Here is a 15,572-nt window from a genome sequence, read left to right as displayed (position 1 = left end):
GGCAGGTATGCCACATTTGGCGCCCCCTCTTACATGACCTCTTCTTCAGGTTACGTAAATAACAGAAAAAAGCAGCTTGAGCTGGATGTGTGAGAAGTCTGGCTGCCATATCTGTGACCCTATTTATATCTGGACTAGCTGAATGTCCTTTTTCCCCTTTCCGGCACCAGGTTGACCTCTCCTGAAGTTTCATGCTTGGTTGAAACTGTTCGGTGGTTCATATAGCCCACATTTGGTTCCCTTGCAATGAACTGTTGGAAATGTTTTCTCATAGAAATGCTACAGGAGAAATCCTCCCCTCTATTATGACCAGACTGAGGAGAAGGTTGAATGGAGGGGCAGTTGAGCTTGTGCCTTGTCTGTGGAGAGATAATTATATGTTCACTGTAGGAAATCTTCTTTAACCTCCCTGGCAGTATGATTCTGTCTGGAAATGTGTACCAAAAGCGGTACAATTTTTTTTAACTGAATTTCACATCTCCCTCCGCCCATTTCACATCTCCCCCGTCACATTCCCCCTCCCTTGTCACATTCCCCCTCTCCCTTGTCACATCCCCCGTCACATTCTCCCCCCTCCTTGTCACATTCCCCCCCTCCTTGTCACATTCTCCCCCCTCCTTGTCACATTCTCCCCCCTCCTTGTCACATTCTTCCCCCCTTGTCACATTCCCCCCCTTGTCACATTTTCCCCCTTCATGTTACATTCCCCTCCCCCTGTCACACCCCCCCCCTTGTAACATCCCCCCTTCATGTCACATTCCCCTCCCCCCCTGTCACATCCCCCCTTCATGTCACATTCCCCTCCCCCCTGTCACATCCCCCCCTGTCACATTCCCCCCCCCCCCCCCAGTCACATATCCCCCCTTGTCACATATCCCCCCTTGTCACATTCCCCCCTTGTCACATTCCCCCCCCTTGTCACATTCCCCCCCTTGTCACATTCCCCCCCAGTCACATTCTTCCCCCCCCCCCCCCCCTTGTCACCTTGTCCTGCAGCAGTATACACTAGGATTGCCGGGCAGATTTCAAACCTAGTGTATTTGCTGCAGAACAAGTCCTTTCCCCTTCAGCCAATCACAGGCTTTACACCACTGCGGCCTGTGATTGGCTGAAAAGTGAAAGGTCCTAGAAGATGAATAGTGAAGAGAGGACACCCCGGACCGCACGGAGGGGAACGGCATCTGCAGGGACCGAGATTAGGTGAGCAAAAGTTTTTTTTTATTTTACTACTTCTTCCTTTTACACTTAGCTCAGTGTTTTTCTACCAGGGGGCCTCCAGCTGTTGTGAAACTACTACTCCCAGCATGCCCGGACAGCCTTTGGCTGTTCGGGCATGCTGAGAGTTGTAGTTTTGCAACAGCTGGAGGCCCCCTGGTAGGGAAACACTGACTTTTAGTATTTTTCTTTACCTGCTCTGGCCGGCCCCCGCAACGGGAGCCGACCCGAGCAGATAATCGCATGTTTTCCCGGGGGCCGCATCGCTATATCGCATTGCTTTTGTGATATATCGTGCAGCCAGGCCGGGAACTCTGCAATTCTACCCCGAGCGTGACTCAGGGTTACCGATCCTGGCAGGGAAAGTTAACCCCGAGTCACGCTCGGGAATACCGCTCAGGAGGTTAAGGGACTTTCCTGCTAGAACCTCCAAATTACAAAAAGATACATAATACAATAATTACAATTACTCTAAATGACAATAATTCAAGTGTTTTGTAGTAGTGATGGGTAGTGAAGCTCAACGTCCTCAGACACATCAAATACATACGATGCTGCGTGTGGACATATCACAACTGCCAGTGTTTATTACTGATGAATGCCCAATTCTTTATGTCACCCACAGTGTTCTGAAGTATTAACCCCAACTATTAGGCACTTTTCACAGGTAAGCCTACTACAGTTAAAGCATTCATAAGATGAATAAAGCATATCGGTCAACCTAATATGCTGTTCTTTGTAAGGGAATCATGTTAAAGGGGTACTGCGGTGGAAAACTATTTTTTTTTTCAAATCATCTTGTGCCAGAAAGTTAAACAGATTTGTAAATGACTTCTATTAAAAAGTCTTAATCCTTCAAGTACTTATCAACTGCTTTATGCTCCGCAGGAAAGTCCGAAGTTCTTTTCAGTCTGAACACAGTCCTCTCTACCAGTGGCATACCAGGGGGAGGATGCCCCGGGTGCCACTCACAAGGGGTGTGCCATGATGGCGGTCAACCCCCCCCCCCCCCCATCCACTGCTGCACTGTGACCGTGACGCTTTTCTGCCCGGCACCTGCATCTGTGGAGTCAGAGCAGCAGGGGGAGGAGTCACTCCTCCCCCTGCTGCTCTGACTCCACAGATGCAGGCGCCGGGCAGAAAAGCATCGCGGTCACAGTGCAGCAGTGGATGGGGAGGGGGGGGGGGGTGACTCCGTCATGGCACCCCTCTTGTGAGTGGCACCTGCAGACTGAATAAACACGTCCTGTGAGCCTGGGTTACAGGAGCTCTGCTAGAAGAGAGTGTCTGTGATGGGAAGGATCAGCGGCTGTGCCCCATGACCTGTGCAGACTGCCCGAGCTCTCGCCATCCCCTCCAGAGTTTGGTAAGTTACTGTCCATGTGCAGCTGTGACAGCTGTGGGGCTGAACTTGTGTCAGGATAGTCCAGGATGAGTAGAGAGCGGGCACCTGCCCCTCTACAGCTCGGGGGAGACCCCTACCTGTACAGCACGTTACTCACAGAGCATTGCTCACTGATGGATTACACATTGATAAGCATGTACAGTAGAACCTGTGAGGTGAGATGGCGATACCAGTAACTTCTATGCAGATATAGTGGATGAATTAGTATAGCAGTGGAATAGATACAGTAGAGAGATTTGCATGTTCTCTGGCAGATATAGGGTTAAGCTTACTACACATGTTGCAGTTGTGTAGAAACAAAGTAATAGACTTGTGGTGCCCCGGGTGCCAAATGCTCTAGGTACGCCCCTGCTCTCTGCTGACACATCTGTCCATGTCAGGAACTGTCCAGAGCAGGAGAGGTTTGCTATGGGGATTTGCTTCTACTCTGGACAGTTACTGACACAGACAGAGGTGTCAGCAGAGAGCACTGTGGTCAGACAGAAAAGAACAACTTAACTTCCTCTGTAACAAACAGCAGTTGATAAGTACTGGAAGGATTAAGCTTTTTTAATATTTACAAGTCATTTACAAATCTGTTTAACTTTCTGGAGCCAGTTGATATTAAAAAAAATAGTTTTCCACCGAAGTACCCCTTTAAAGCTACAGATCCGTATTCATAGTAGCCAAGAAGGCACAAAGATTATACACTGCCTAACTTGTAGTTGTTCTGAAAGAATACAGTGAACTTATAGTCAGGTGTACTAACAAGGGGAATGCTCTCCCCACCTCTCAGACTGCTGTATCAGTCATTGAATGAATAACTATGAGTCCACTGTATTCTTCTGTACTCCTATTGGCTCACTGTCTCTTTCTCAACAGTCCCCTCTGGAAGTTTCTCCTCTACGTGCTTCATTTTCTAGTCCCTCTAGGGCAGTCCTTCTCCACCTCACCAGCAATACTGCATTCTCTCCTCTCAGCTTCTGGTTTGGCCATGGCAACCTTACCAATCCAGTCTCTTAGTTGCCCACTGCCATCTCTGCAGTCAAAGTCCATGTGGCCCTGCACCCTGTCCCTGGAGTCACAAGACATATTTTTCACAATTGTTGCACGAACAACCACAGCCGCCTTACAGTGTCATCAGTGTCTTATCCCCAGTCTGCAGCAATGCCAACAACAATCCACATGGTGTCAAGAATGTTTATTTAACTACTTTAAAGCTTCTGCTCCATGTGGTGGCATGAAGTCATTCACAACTACAATACCCCAACCAAGATCCTGTACTACACAGCTCAGCAGCACGACTCTCAGAGTTAGGAAATCCCCACCGCCCATGCTGTGCAACCGTAGTGGGGCAACTTTCAACCACACACACATTGCTAAGTAAATAAATAAATAATAGTGTAATAAGTCTTACAGTACTATGTGAGGGTACATTCACATATACAGGATCTGCTGCAGATTTGATACTGCTGATATCAATGTAACTAAATGATTCCACTTTGGCCGCTTAACACATGTACATACATGCAATGCATTTGAAAAGTTGTCTGAAGAAGAGAGACTGGCAGAGGAAAAGCTGAATGGAGCAAAGAGAGATTTTCTTAATGAAAAGCTGATCCAGAGTGCTCTGGACCTTATACTGGTTCAGCTACCAACAAGGCAATGACCCTAAGCACACAGCCAAGAAAACACAGGAGTGGCTTAGGGAAAACTCTGTGAATGTCCTTGAGTGGCTCAGCCAGAGCCCTGACTTGAATCCAATTGAACATCTCCTGAAAATGGCTTCCACTGACGGTCCCCATCCAACCTGACAGAGCTTGATAGGATCTGCAGAGAAGTATGGCAGAAAATCCCCAAACCCAGGTGTGTAAACCTTGTGGCATCATATTCAAGAAGACTAGAGGCTGTAATCGCTGCCAAAGGTGCCTCAACTAAGTACTGAATAAAGAGTCTGAATACTTGTGTTACTGCAATATTTAGGCTTTCCTTTTCAATAAATTAGTAAAGATTTCTAACACTCTATTTCCTCTTTAATATGAAGGATTCAGTGCAGAGTAATGAGGGGAAAAGGGTGTGAAAACTTTCCAAATGCACTTGTGGCGCACTAGTGCTACTGACTGGGATGCAGGGTGTATAGATCGTGTGCGTGACTCGAGGTGGTTAGATGTATCCCTTTGTGACCCCAGGGCACCATTAACCTACACAGTCTGAGGATACGACAGCTTCTCCTGGGCCAGGCATGGGATAATAAATACACCGATGCCAGGTTACGATAAACTGTCTCTTTACTTTGCTGGAGGTAGCAGATCTCAAACAATGCAGTCTCTTAGGCAGAGGGATGGTCAGAGTGGAAACTGGGAAGCCTGTCGCCTTGCTGGGAGTTGTAGTTGATGTTGAATGCAGCTTAAGATCAGTAGCAGCACATGCTGACTTGCTAGCTGGAACATACTCTCCTTCTTCTGAACACACTGACTCTAAGCGACCACTGAACTCCAACTGAACTCTCCTCCTCCCTACACTACATAAGGACTAGGTTTGGTGGTCCCCCATTGGGTAACAGGGTCACCTGGTCACTCTGCCACAATCCCTTAAAGGTACAGAGCATACATTAACTCATAACATGACACAACAATATTTTACATTATTACAGGTGAGACAATGGAGCAGGGGGCCCAACATATAGACAGCAGGGATGCCTGAGGCAATCTGTAGCCCACAGGACAGCCTTTTGGTGCTGGGATACCACACACTGTATAAAGAAGAAAGATTTTTAGTAACACACTGTGTTCGCCTGATCACATCCCACATAAGCACATAATGTTAGTATTACTAGACTGTGAAATTGTGTTGTATTATGAGCAATATTCAACATCACTATACTGTAGGTTCATAGATTAAGGCAGATTACTGTATGGAAACATTACAACTTCAAAGTCTTGGCAAGAAAAGAAAAGATTTCTTAGATCCCAGGCAAAGGGCCAGGAGCAGACTTAACATGAGGCTCCATCACAAAGCTCTGTGTCTTCCTAAAAAGTTATTTGCCATTAAATCCTCATTTACAAAAATGTACGAGATATAAGGCTTTTATACAAGTGATGAATGAGAAACTTACTGAGTAAGAAATGTCTCCATTTTACTGTTAACTACACTATTATACCCCCTGAGCCTCCATACAGTAATAATTCCCTGTGCCCCATACAGCAATAGTGACCCTTGTGACCCCATATAATAATAGTGTACCCTTGACCCCATTAAGTAAAAGTGCCCCCAAGCCTCCCATATAGTAATAGCACCCCTGACCTCCCATATAGTAATAGTGCCCTCCTGTGCTCCTGTACTAATAATACCCCATTGTAGCCAGACAAACAAAATACTCTGGTCATCCTGGTTCTCACAATGAATAAAGCTGCTGTGTGTCTTTCTTCATGCATGCAACCTGGACATCACAGGCACAGGATCCCTGGCAGGCTCAATGACATTGTATTATTGCACCAGTCAGTGCAGGGATCGCATCCTCATGGCTCACAGGCTGCTGGGCTGAGGAGAGTGAAAGGAGGAGCAGGGAACAGACAGCTCCTGCTTCCCCATTCTATTTCACTAAAACGGCACCCTATGGATACAGGTGCAGTTAATAAGTTGGTCTCCTGGAAATCTTGGGACCCAGGTAGGGTTGCCACCTTTCTTGCAAAAAAATACAGACCATGATAATTTGCATAATTAATTATATATGGGTGACATCACATGAGGCTCTGCCTATGTCCAGACACGTAGCGTCATGTACCAGCTCAGCAGCGGCAAATTAACCCCTCAGCCTCCGGAGTCTGGCAGTGAGGTCCACAGCAGGGGGCAGGGGTGGATGGAAAACTCATGGGGACCCTGGGTAAGAGTGGATCATGGGGGGCCGCTAGGGTTGCCACCTTTCTTGCCCCAAAATACCAACCATTCTAATTTGCATAATTAATTATATATGTGTGACATCACATTAATCCCCCCCTTTGATCCCCCTGTGCCATAATCATTACAATTGATTCCCTCCATGCCATACTTTTGCTAATTTCAATTGATCCCCCCACTCTGAACCCCGTATCATAACCATTCAATTTATTCATCCCCTCCCGTTTCCACTGATCCCCTTGTGTCATAACCATTCCACATGATTTATCCTCCCCTCCCACCGATCCCCCTGTGTCATAACCATTTAACCACTTCAATTGATTCCCCCTCCATGTGCCATAGGGGCCGGGGAAGCGGGGCTGAGGGCGCATCATTTGATTCTGTCTGCAGTGGCTGGGGGCTCTTTCCTAAAAAAAAAAAATACCATCTTTTGCATATTTTTTTCTATAAAATTAATGGCAGAGGCATTAAAATACCTAGCAACCCTAGCCCCAGGCTATATAGACCATTGCTAGCAATGCCCCTGCAGGGAGGTATTTTGTGTTTCTATCAGTAAAGAACATATAGAACCTTTATACAAGTGGCATAGAGCCATGGAACTATATCTGGATATATGCCCACACATGCCTTTTTAATTGTATAGCTAGCATTTGGATAACAGGTACAAATGTGGGGGTGGCACACCATTTGATTGGCAGCAGCAATGCTAAGACGGCATCAGACAGAATCTCTGCCACTGTGTAACCTGTCATTCCCCAGCCTTGTAGAACATTCGGAACACAATAGACTGATTGCATGCTGCCTAATATGGTCGGATATCCTTTATTTTATATAAATTTGACTTAAAGGGAAAACTCTTACTGTATGTTTTAGGGCTGTTTTCAGATATGCTGCTATGACTCACGTATCAGAAAGGTAAAAGGGGAAATGACCTACATAAGAAAGATACTTACATACATTTATATATGTTTTATTACTAGGCGTGATCCAAGCATAGAAGGTCATAGACAGGATTGATGGAATAAAGTCAGTGGTACTAAGGACAGAATCCCTTTATAGTATGCGTCATCTATAGCCCTGCTGTCAGCTTCACTACTGTGACACACAAAGCACGCAATTCAATAACACAACAGCGATGGCAGGGTCTGAACTGATTCAAAGCTGCACTGTCCCACATACTTAGCTATGTTGTATTTTATGTTCTGTTCACATCTGCCATGGAAGTTCTTCTCAGAACCTCCGTCACAGATTCTGTCAGAATTGACAGGGAAAAAAAGCATTGCATGTATAGTTCTTTTTCCTGTCAAAACGACAGACACTACAATGAAATCTGATGGTCTCTATTGTAAGTCAAAGGGGCCTGTCAGGCACTAATGATATGCATCTGGCTACAGATCTGGTGTGGTGACCCACGGTGATGGTGGGACCATGGGGTGCAGCGGTGTAGGTGGATGGGGCAAGATGGTATTAACCCCCAGGGCAAGGTGTTGTTAACCCCTAATGTTCGTGACGCCAGAGTGGTTTTTGGGTTCCGGGAACCACACAAACGGTATCTCCGCTATTCCAATGGCTAGGCAATGAAAGGAGAGTCCATAACCAAGTTGTAACGGAGGCTTTACTGAGTTCAGATAGATGTTATTATTTTCACAGGTAGGCCTGAATCCCAGAGAGGTGGCCAGGAACACAGAAGGACCTCGCAGCTTGCTGGGACCAATTAGACTTGTAATAGACTTTAAAATCTTGACTTTAGGCTGTACTTGACTCTAGATAGTGACAGCAGACATATACTTGACTTACTGGAATGACTGTAGATTTGAGGCCTTCCAGGTGCTGGATGCTAGCACTGAGATCTCTGGTCTTGACTGTTCCTCAGCAGGGAGCATAAGAGAGAGAATTTTAATGGCCGCCCCCTTATACAGAGGGGGGCTGAGCCAAAGCCTATTGGTCAAGCTGCAGGTCATGTGTTAAACTGGTGCCCTCTGGGTAACATGTGATAACATGAACATAACATATGACATCTCACAGGTTCTTTAGATGACCTCTCACATGTTCTTTATACTAACTATACATTAATACACTGACTATAATGCTATTACATTAAATAACACTATAATAACAGCAGGGGAGACACTGCAGGAGAGCCCAAGGTCACTGAGGGACTCAACCTATTAGGGCCTAAGTGTAGTGCAGGATCATATCCTGTACTGGGACATCACATTGGCAAAACATCATTTCTGTTATAAATAGAAAAAACAATGCAGATGTGAACAGTGCCTTACATTTTTCTGACAGATGTGATGTAATGCTCTGCCTATAACCAAATGTAATACTGCCATGTCACAATATTGTATCCCATTTACAGCATAACATACAGGAAGAGCACCCTGCCAATAAAAAGTAGCCAAATGTAGAATCAGGAAAAACTCTTCCTGGTATCTAATAAAGAACCCAGGATGACAGCTTCCTTGCATAGGTTTACCTATTATTGCACCATTTATACATGCATATACAAATTGATCATTCAGCTACCCTTTATTGGCCCATTGTAGTTTAAGCATTATGGTTGTAATAGCCACAACTTTTGCAGTTCTATTATACTAAATGCAAGAACAAAACCCTAGGACCCTATGATGATCTAAGCTCTCAGTATGGGAGGCCAGAGTATAATGACTATAATACAGATGCTAAATTGCAGGAGCATTAATAATCTTTGGTATAGTATTCACTTATCCAATGTACTGTGCTATACTATATGTAAAGCTTTATAACAATGTGAATAAAAATCCCAGCAACAAGCAGTATGACTACAGGTCTAAAACTTGTGGTTTATATTAGAAATAGGCAGCTACTAGAACGCAGATTTATGACAAAGACTATAATAGGATACATTTTTGTAGAGAAAGTGTATTTTCTCGTTAAGTGTGGTAAAAATATAAGTAGGACCTGGTTGCTGGAGTGGGTAGCACAGGGAAGGCTCCACTTCATTTTAAAGGGGTTGCCTGGTGAAAAGGGTGTTTTCAAAAACATACCCAGGCTGCAAAAGAAACCCAAAAACTAAAATAGCCTCTCACTTGGTGACCCTGTATCACTGCTCCTTGTCTCCGGTGAACTTAATTTTCTGGGGCTAGGGCTCAATACAACAGAGTGCCAATCTCTCAGCTGTGGCCATTGATTGGCTGAGCAGAAACGTGTCATGCAGACCAATACTTCATATTGCCGCTCAGCCAATCATTGGCTGCAGCGGTGTCCAATCTCAGCCAGTGATTGGATGAGTGGCACTCGGACGTATTGGGCCCCTGCATCAAAAAGTGAAGTTCACAGGAAAACTATACCGGAGGCTATAGACACCAAATCCAAAGGATAGGGGATAAGATGTCTGATCACGGGGGTCCCCGCAATCTTGGCTGCGGCACCCCAGACATCCGATGCACGGAGCGAACTTTACTCCGTGCAGGATGACTGGCGATGCAGGGCGGAGGCTTGTGACGTCACGGTCATGCCCCATGCCCCCTCCCTTAGACTTGCATTGAGAGGGAATGGTCGTGACGCCACAAGCCTCCGGCACTGCACCCGATGCTCTAAACGAACGCTGAGTGCAGCAGGGAGATCGTGAGGGTCCACAGTGGCAGGGCCCCCACGATCAGACATCTTATCCCCTATCCTTTGGATAGGGCATAAGATGTCTAGGGGCAGGGTACCCCTTTAAGGCCATCAGCCCCAGAGACAGAAAAGTAACCTCACATTATGGTTCCTTCACTATGTCCCATTGTAAGTAGGGTGCACTTATTTAAAGGCTTTAATTCATTATCTATAAATATATAACATTCATGCATTACCAAAGAGCTCTAGTTAGACTTAATATGTCGATAGAACGTTTTCCTAAAATAATTGTGGTTTGTCTGTGTAACTTTTGGCAAGGTTCTCTCAATCTTTTTATGGCTCTTTTTAAGCAGTGTGGCCTTCCATGGCCTTTAACCAGAGATCTCTGTTTTGTTCATTGTGTGGAATACGGTAAGTGTTGAAATGATCCCTCCAGATGTCTCCAGCTCAGCCTGAAGTTCTTTGTCACATTTCTGACAAACTTTCTTAGGATTCTCTGATCAGTTTTCTCTTTTCATCATATCTGGGACGTTTTCAAATGTTTCATAATTAGATAGAGTGATAGAGACATAAACATTATATGTACGTGATCAGGATTAGGTACTGCATAACATATAACAGTTTAGCTTTTTGTGGGATCTGACAGGTACGCTTTAAAACAACCAGGACTTTTACTAGAGTAGGCCCACCCACCACACTAAGTAACCAAAAACCCAATGGTCAGTTTGGCTGAGCTCCATAGACCTTGTGCATAGATGAGAGAAACTTTTAGAAGGTCAACCATTACTGCAGCACTCCATCAACCTGGACTGGATGACCTGGAATGGCCAGAAAAAAAGCTTTGACATGAAAAGTCTGTATGTAGTTTGCAAAAAAGGCACCTAAGAGACTGTCAGACTGTGAGAAAAAGCCTCAGTTCTAAGCATTATGTTTGGGTGAAACCAGCTACTGCTCATCACCTGCCCAATACAATCCCTACAGTAAAGTATGTTGGTGGCAACACCAGGGTATGGAGATGTTTTTCAATGGCTGTGGCATCAAGACTAGTCAGGGATGAGGAAAGGATAAATTAAGCAAAGTACAGATGGTGGAAAGGGTGGACAAATTACTAGGGGGGGCTGGGGATGACCCAGCTGTCGTGGTCCATGTGGGAACCAACGACAGAATACATGGTAGGTGGAGGTCCTTGAAGAATAATTACAAGGAACTAGGTGCCAAGCTGAAGGGAAGGACCTCTAAGGTTGTGTTCTCTGGAATACTTCCTGTGCCATGCGCATCGCAGAAAAGACAGCGGGACCTTAGGGAGTTATATGCATGGCTTAAGTCATGGTGCAAGGGGGAAGGGTTTGGGTTTTTAGAGTACTGGGCTGACTTTTCATTGGGGTACAAACTCTATTCTACGGATAATTTGCACCTGAATGGAAGGGGGTCTGCTGTGCTGGGGGAGAGAATCCTGGAAGGGGTGGCAGAGTATTTAAACTAGGTGAGTGGGGGGAGGATAATAAAGCAAAGAAAGCAGACAGCGGGATGGATAGGTTAGAGAGGGGTCAGGACATAATGGTGGGTGGAGAGGAGTCCTGGGTTACAAACCAGCCGTAAAAATAAATGTAGCCCGAAAAATTGTAACCCCAATAATTAAAAAAATTCCATTAGCCCCAATAACTCAATAACTACAATTAGCCCCATTAACTCAAAAAATACCATTAGCCCCAATAACGTAAATAGTACAATTAGCCCTTATAACTCAAATAATAACATTAACCCCAATAACTCAGAAAGACTATATGTGTAAAACTTAATGGAAATGTAAAGTGTATGTTCACAAATGCCAGAAGCCTAGCAAATAAAATGGGGGAGCTTGAGGCCTTGATACTGGAGGAACATATTGATATAGTTGGGGTCACTGAGACATGGCTGGACTCCTCGCATGACTGGGCCGTTAATCTGCAGGGGTTTACATTGTTTCGCAAGGATGGAATGAACAGAAAAGGTGGTGGAGTCTGTCTGTATGTTAGAAGTGGTATGAAAGTCAGTGTGAACGATGCCATAGTGTGTGATGATTCTGAGGAGGTGGAATCACTGTGGGTAGAATTACGAAAGGAGGGAAATACTGAAAAAATTGTATTTGGGGTAATCTACAGACCCCCTAATATCACTGAAGAGATAGAAGGTCGGCTGCATAAACAAATAGAGAGGGCTGCCCGGGCAGGTACAGTGGTAATAATGGGAGATTTTAACTATCCAGATATAGATTGGGGCCGGGGGCTGGCTAAAACTACAAAGGGGAGAAAATTTCTAAATTTATTGCAGGATAATTTTCTGGGCCAGTTTGTGGAGGACCCAACAAGAAGTGATGCCTTGTTGGATCTGATCATTTCCAACAACGCAGAGCTGGTTGGTAATGTAACTGTGCGGGAAAACCTTGGTAATAGTGACCACAATATAGTTACTTTTGACTTAAAATGTAGAAAACAAAGACAGACGGGGAAAGCAAAAACATATAACTTTAAAAAGGCAAACTTCCCTGGGCTGAGGGCTGCACTACAGGACAGACTGGGGGGAGGTGTTCTCAAATGCTGATACAGATGGTAAATGAGACATCTTTAAATCAACTCTAAATAACTATACAGCTAAATATATACCAAAGGGGAACAAATATAAATGATTAAAACTAAATCCTACATGGCTGACAAATTAGGTTAAAAGAGCAATAAACAACAAAAAAATAGCCTTCCAAAAATACAAATCTGATGGGTCAGCGATAAAATTTAAACAGTACAAAGAGCTTAATAAAATCTGTAAAAATGTATTAAAAACAGCAAAAATTCTAAATGAGAGACAGGTGGCCAAAGAAAGCAAAACTAATCCTAAATATTTTTTTAGATATATAAATACAAAAAAAAACAAGGACAGAGCATGTAGGGCCCCTTAATAATGATAATGGGGAGGTTGTCACGGGCGATCAAGAGAAGGAGGAGCTACTGAATGGGTTCTTTAGTTCTGTATATACTATGGAAAAAGGAGGAGCTGACATTGGCCAGGTCAGTGCTGGTAACACATCATGTAATGTATTGAACTGTCTTAATGTAGAGATGGTACAAGGTAAGTTAAGTAAAGTAAATGTAAGCAAATCTCCAGGGCCAGATGGACTACACCCAAGAGTTCTTAGAGAGGTAAGTTCAGTAATATCTGTACCCTTGTTCATGATATTTAGAGATTCTCTGGTGTCTGGTATTGTGCCAAGGGACTGGCGCAAGGCGAATGTGGTACCAATCTTCAAGAAGGGCTCTAGGTCTTCGCCAGGCAATTATAGACCGGTAAGTTTAACGTGCATTGTGGGTAAATTGTCCGAAGGACTTATGTGGGATTACATACAGGAATACATAGGGGATAATTGTATTATAAGTGATAGCCAGCATGGGTTTACTAAGGATAGAAGTTGTCAAACCAATCTAATTTGCTTTTATGAAGAGGTGAGTAGAAGGATTGACAGAGGAATGGCTGTGGATATAGTGTTTCTGGATTTTGCTAAAGCATTTGATACTGTCCCTCATAGACGTCTGACAGGTAAGTTAAAGTCTTTGGGTTTGGAAACTTTAGTTTGTAACTGGATTGAACACTGGCTCATGGATCGTACCCAGAGAGTGGTGGTCAATGATTCGTACTCTGATTGGTCCCCGGTTATTAGTGGTGTACCCCAAGGTTCAGTACTGGACCCGCTGCTGTTTAATTTATTTATCAATGATATAGAGGATGGTATTAACAGCTCTGTTTCTATCTTTGCAGATGACACCAAGCTTTGTAGCATGGTACAGTCTATAGAGGATGTGCATAAGTTACAAGATGACTTGGATAGACTAAGTGTCTGGGCATCCACTTGGCAAATGAGGTTCAATGTGGATAAATGTAAAGTTATGCATCTGGGTACTAATAACCTGCATGCATCGTATGTCTTAGGGGGGATTAAACTGGCAGAGTCCCTGGTAGAGAAGGATCTGGGTGTACTTGTAGATCACAGACTACAGAATAGCATGTAATGTCAGGCTGCTGCTTCCAAGGCCGGCAGGATATTGTCATGTATCAAAAGAGGCATGGACTCAAGGGACATAATACTCCCCCTTTATAAAGCATTGGTACGGCCTCACCTGGAATATGCTGTTCAGTTTTGGTCGCCTGTCCATAAAAGGGACACTGCGGAGCTGGAAAGGGTGCAGAGATGTGCGACTAAACTAATATGGGGCATGGAACATTTTAGCTATGAGGAGCGATTAAAGGAGTTACAATTGTTTAGTCTTCAGAAGAGACATTTAAGGGGGATATGATAAACGTATATAAGTATATAAATGGCCCATACAAAAAATATGGAGAAAAACTGTTCCAGGTTAAACCCCCCCAAAGGACGAGGGGGCACTCCCTCCATCTGGACAAGAAAAGGTTTAGTCTAAAGGGGCGACACGCCTTCTTTATCATAAGAACTGTGAATTTTTGGAACAGTCTACCTCAGAAACTGGTCACAGCAGGAACAATTAATAGCTTTAAAACAGGGCTAGATACATTCCTGGAGCAAAATAACATTAATGCTTATGCAGAATTATAAAACTACATCCCTTCCCCTTATCCCCTTACACCCTTCACTTCAATTCCCTGGTTGAACTTGATGGACGTATGTCTTTTTTTCAACCACACTAACTATGTAACTACAGAGATATTCTGAAAGGAAACCTGATACAAATTGCTTTGGACCTCAAACTGGGCTGAAAGTGTAACTTCCGACAAGACAGCCAATCTAAGTACATAGCCAAGACAACACATGAGTGGCTTAGTGACACTCTGTGAATGTCTATGAGTGACCCAGTCAGAGCCTTGACTTGAACCTGAAAATGGATGTCCACATATATCCCCATTCAACCTGACAGAACTTGATAAGATCTACGGAAAAGAATGGCAGAAAGTCCCTAAATCCAGGTGTGGAAACTTTGAGGCCTCATCCCCAATAAGACTGGAGGCTGTAATCTCTGCCAAAGGGGCTTCAACTAAGTACTGAGTAACGGGTCTGAATACTTATATCAATGCAACATGTTAGCTTTTCCTTTTTAATTAATTAGCAAAGATTTGCAACATTTTGTTTTCATTTTGTCATCATGGGGTATTGAGTGTGGAATGATGAGGAAACGTTATTATTGTTTTTTTTTACTTTAGCACAAGGCTGCAAAATAATAAGATGAGAAAAATGCCTTATTCCGTACTGTAGAAGTTAATAATAGAAGCTAGGGTATTACACTTTTTTCCTATGTTTAAAACAGTTTTTTCCCTCACTTTATAGGTTTGTAGGGCACTTTTACTTAGTACTGTTTTAAACCCTTCTCTATTTTCGGTCATGAATGTATACACGTAGCTAAACAGAACTGTTTATTTTTGTTGTCCTGGTAACAACACAATGGCTCTTTCTCCAGTAAAGAAGCACAGTGCATACTGT

The 15,572-nt window shown here is 44.0% G+C and overlaps 1 long non-coding RNA gene across 1 annotated transcript; it reads left to right on the top strand.

Moving 5' to 3' along the window:
* Window positions 1-1,135: 1,135 nt before the first annotated feature.
* On the top strand, window positions 1,136-4,516 carry LOC130357719 (uncharacterized). The gene is made up of 3 exons (XR_008889230.1): window positions 1,136-1,200; window positions 1,841-1,882; window positions 3,482-4,516. It is a non-coding gene; the product is annotated as an uncharacterized LOC130357719 (long non-coding RNA).
* The last annotated feature ends 11,056 nt before the right edge of the window (window positions 4,517-15,572 follow it).

The sequence above is a fragment of the Hyla sarda genome, chromosome 2 (assembly GCF_029499605.1).
Source record: "Hyla sarda isolate aHylSar1 chromosome 2, aHylSar1.hap1, whole genome shotgun sequence".
NCBI classification, from domain to species: domain Eukaryota; kingdom Metazoa; phylum Chordata; class Amphibia; order Anura; family Hylidae; genus Hyla; species Hyla sarda.
Note: the sequence above shows the minus strand (reverse complement) of the source record. Positions and strands in the feature narration are given on the sequence as shown.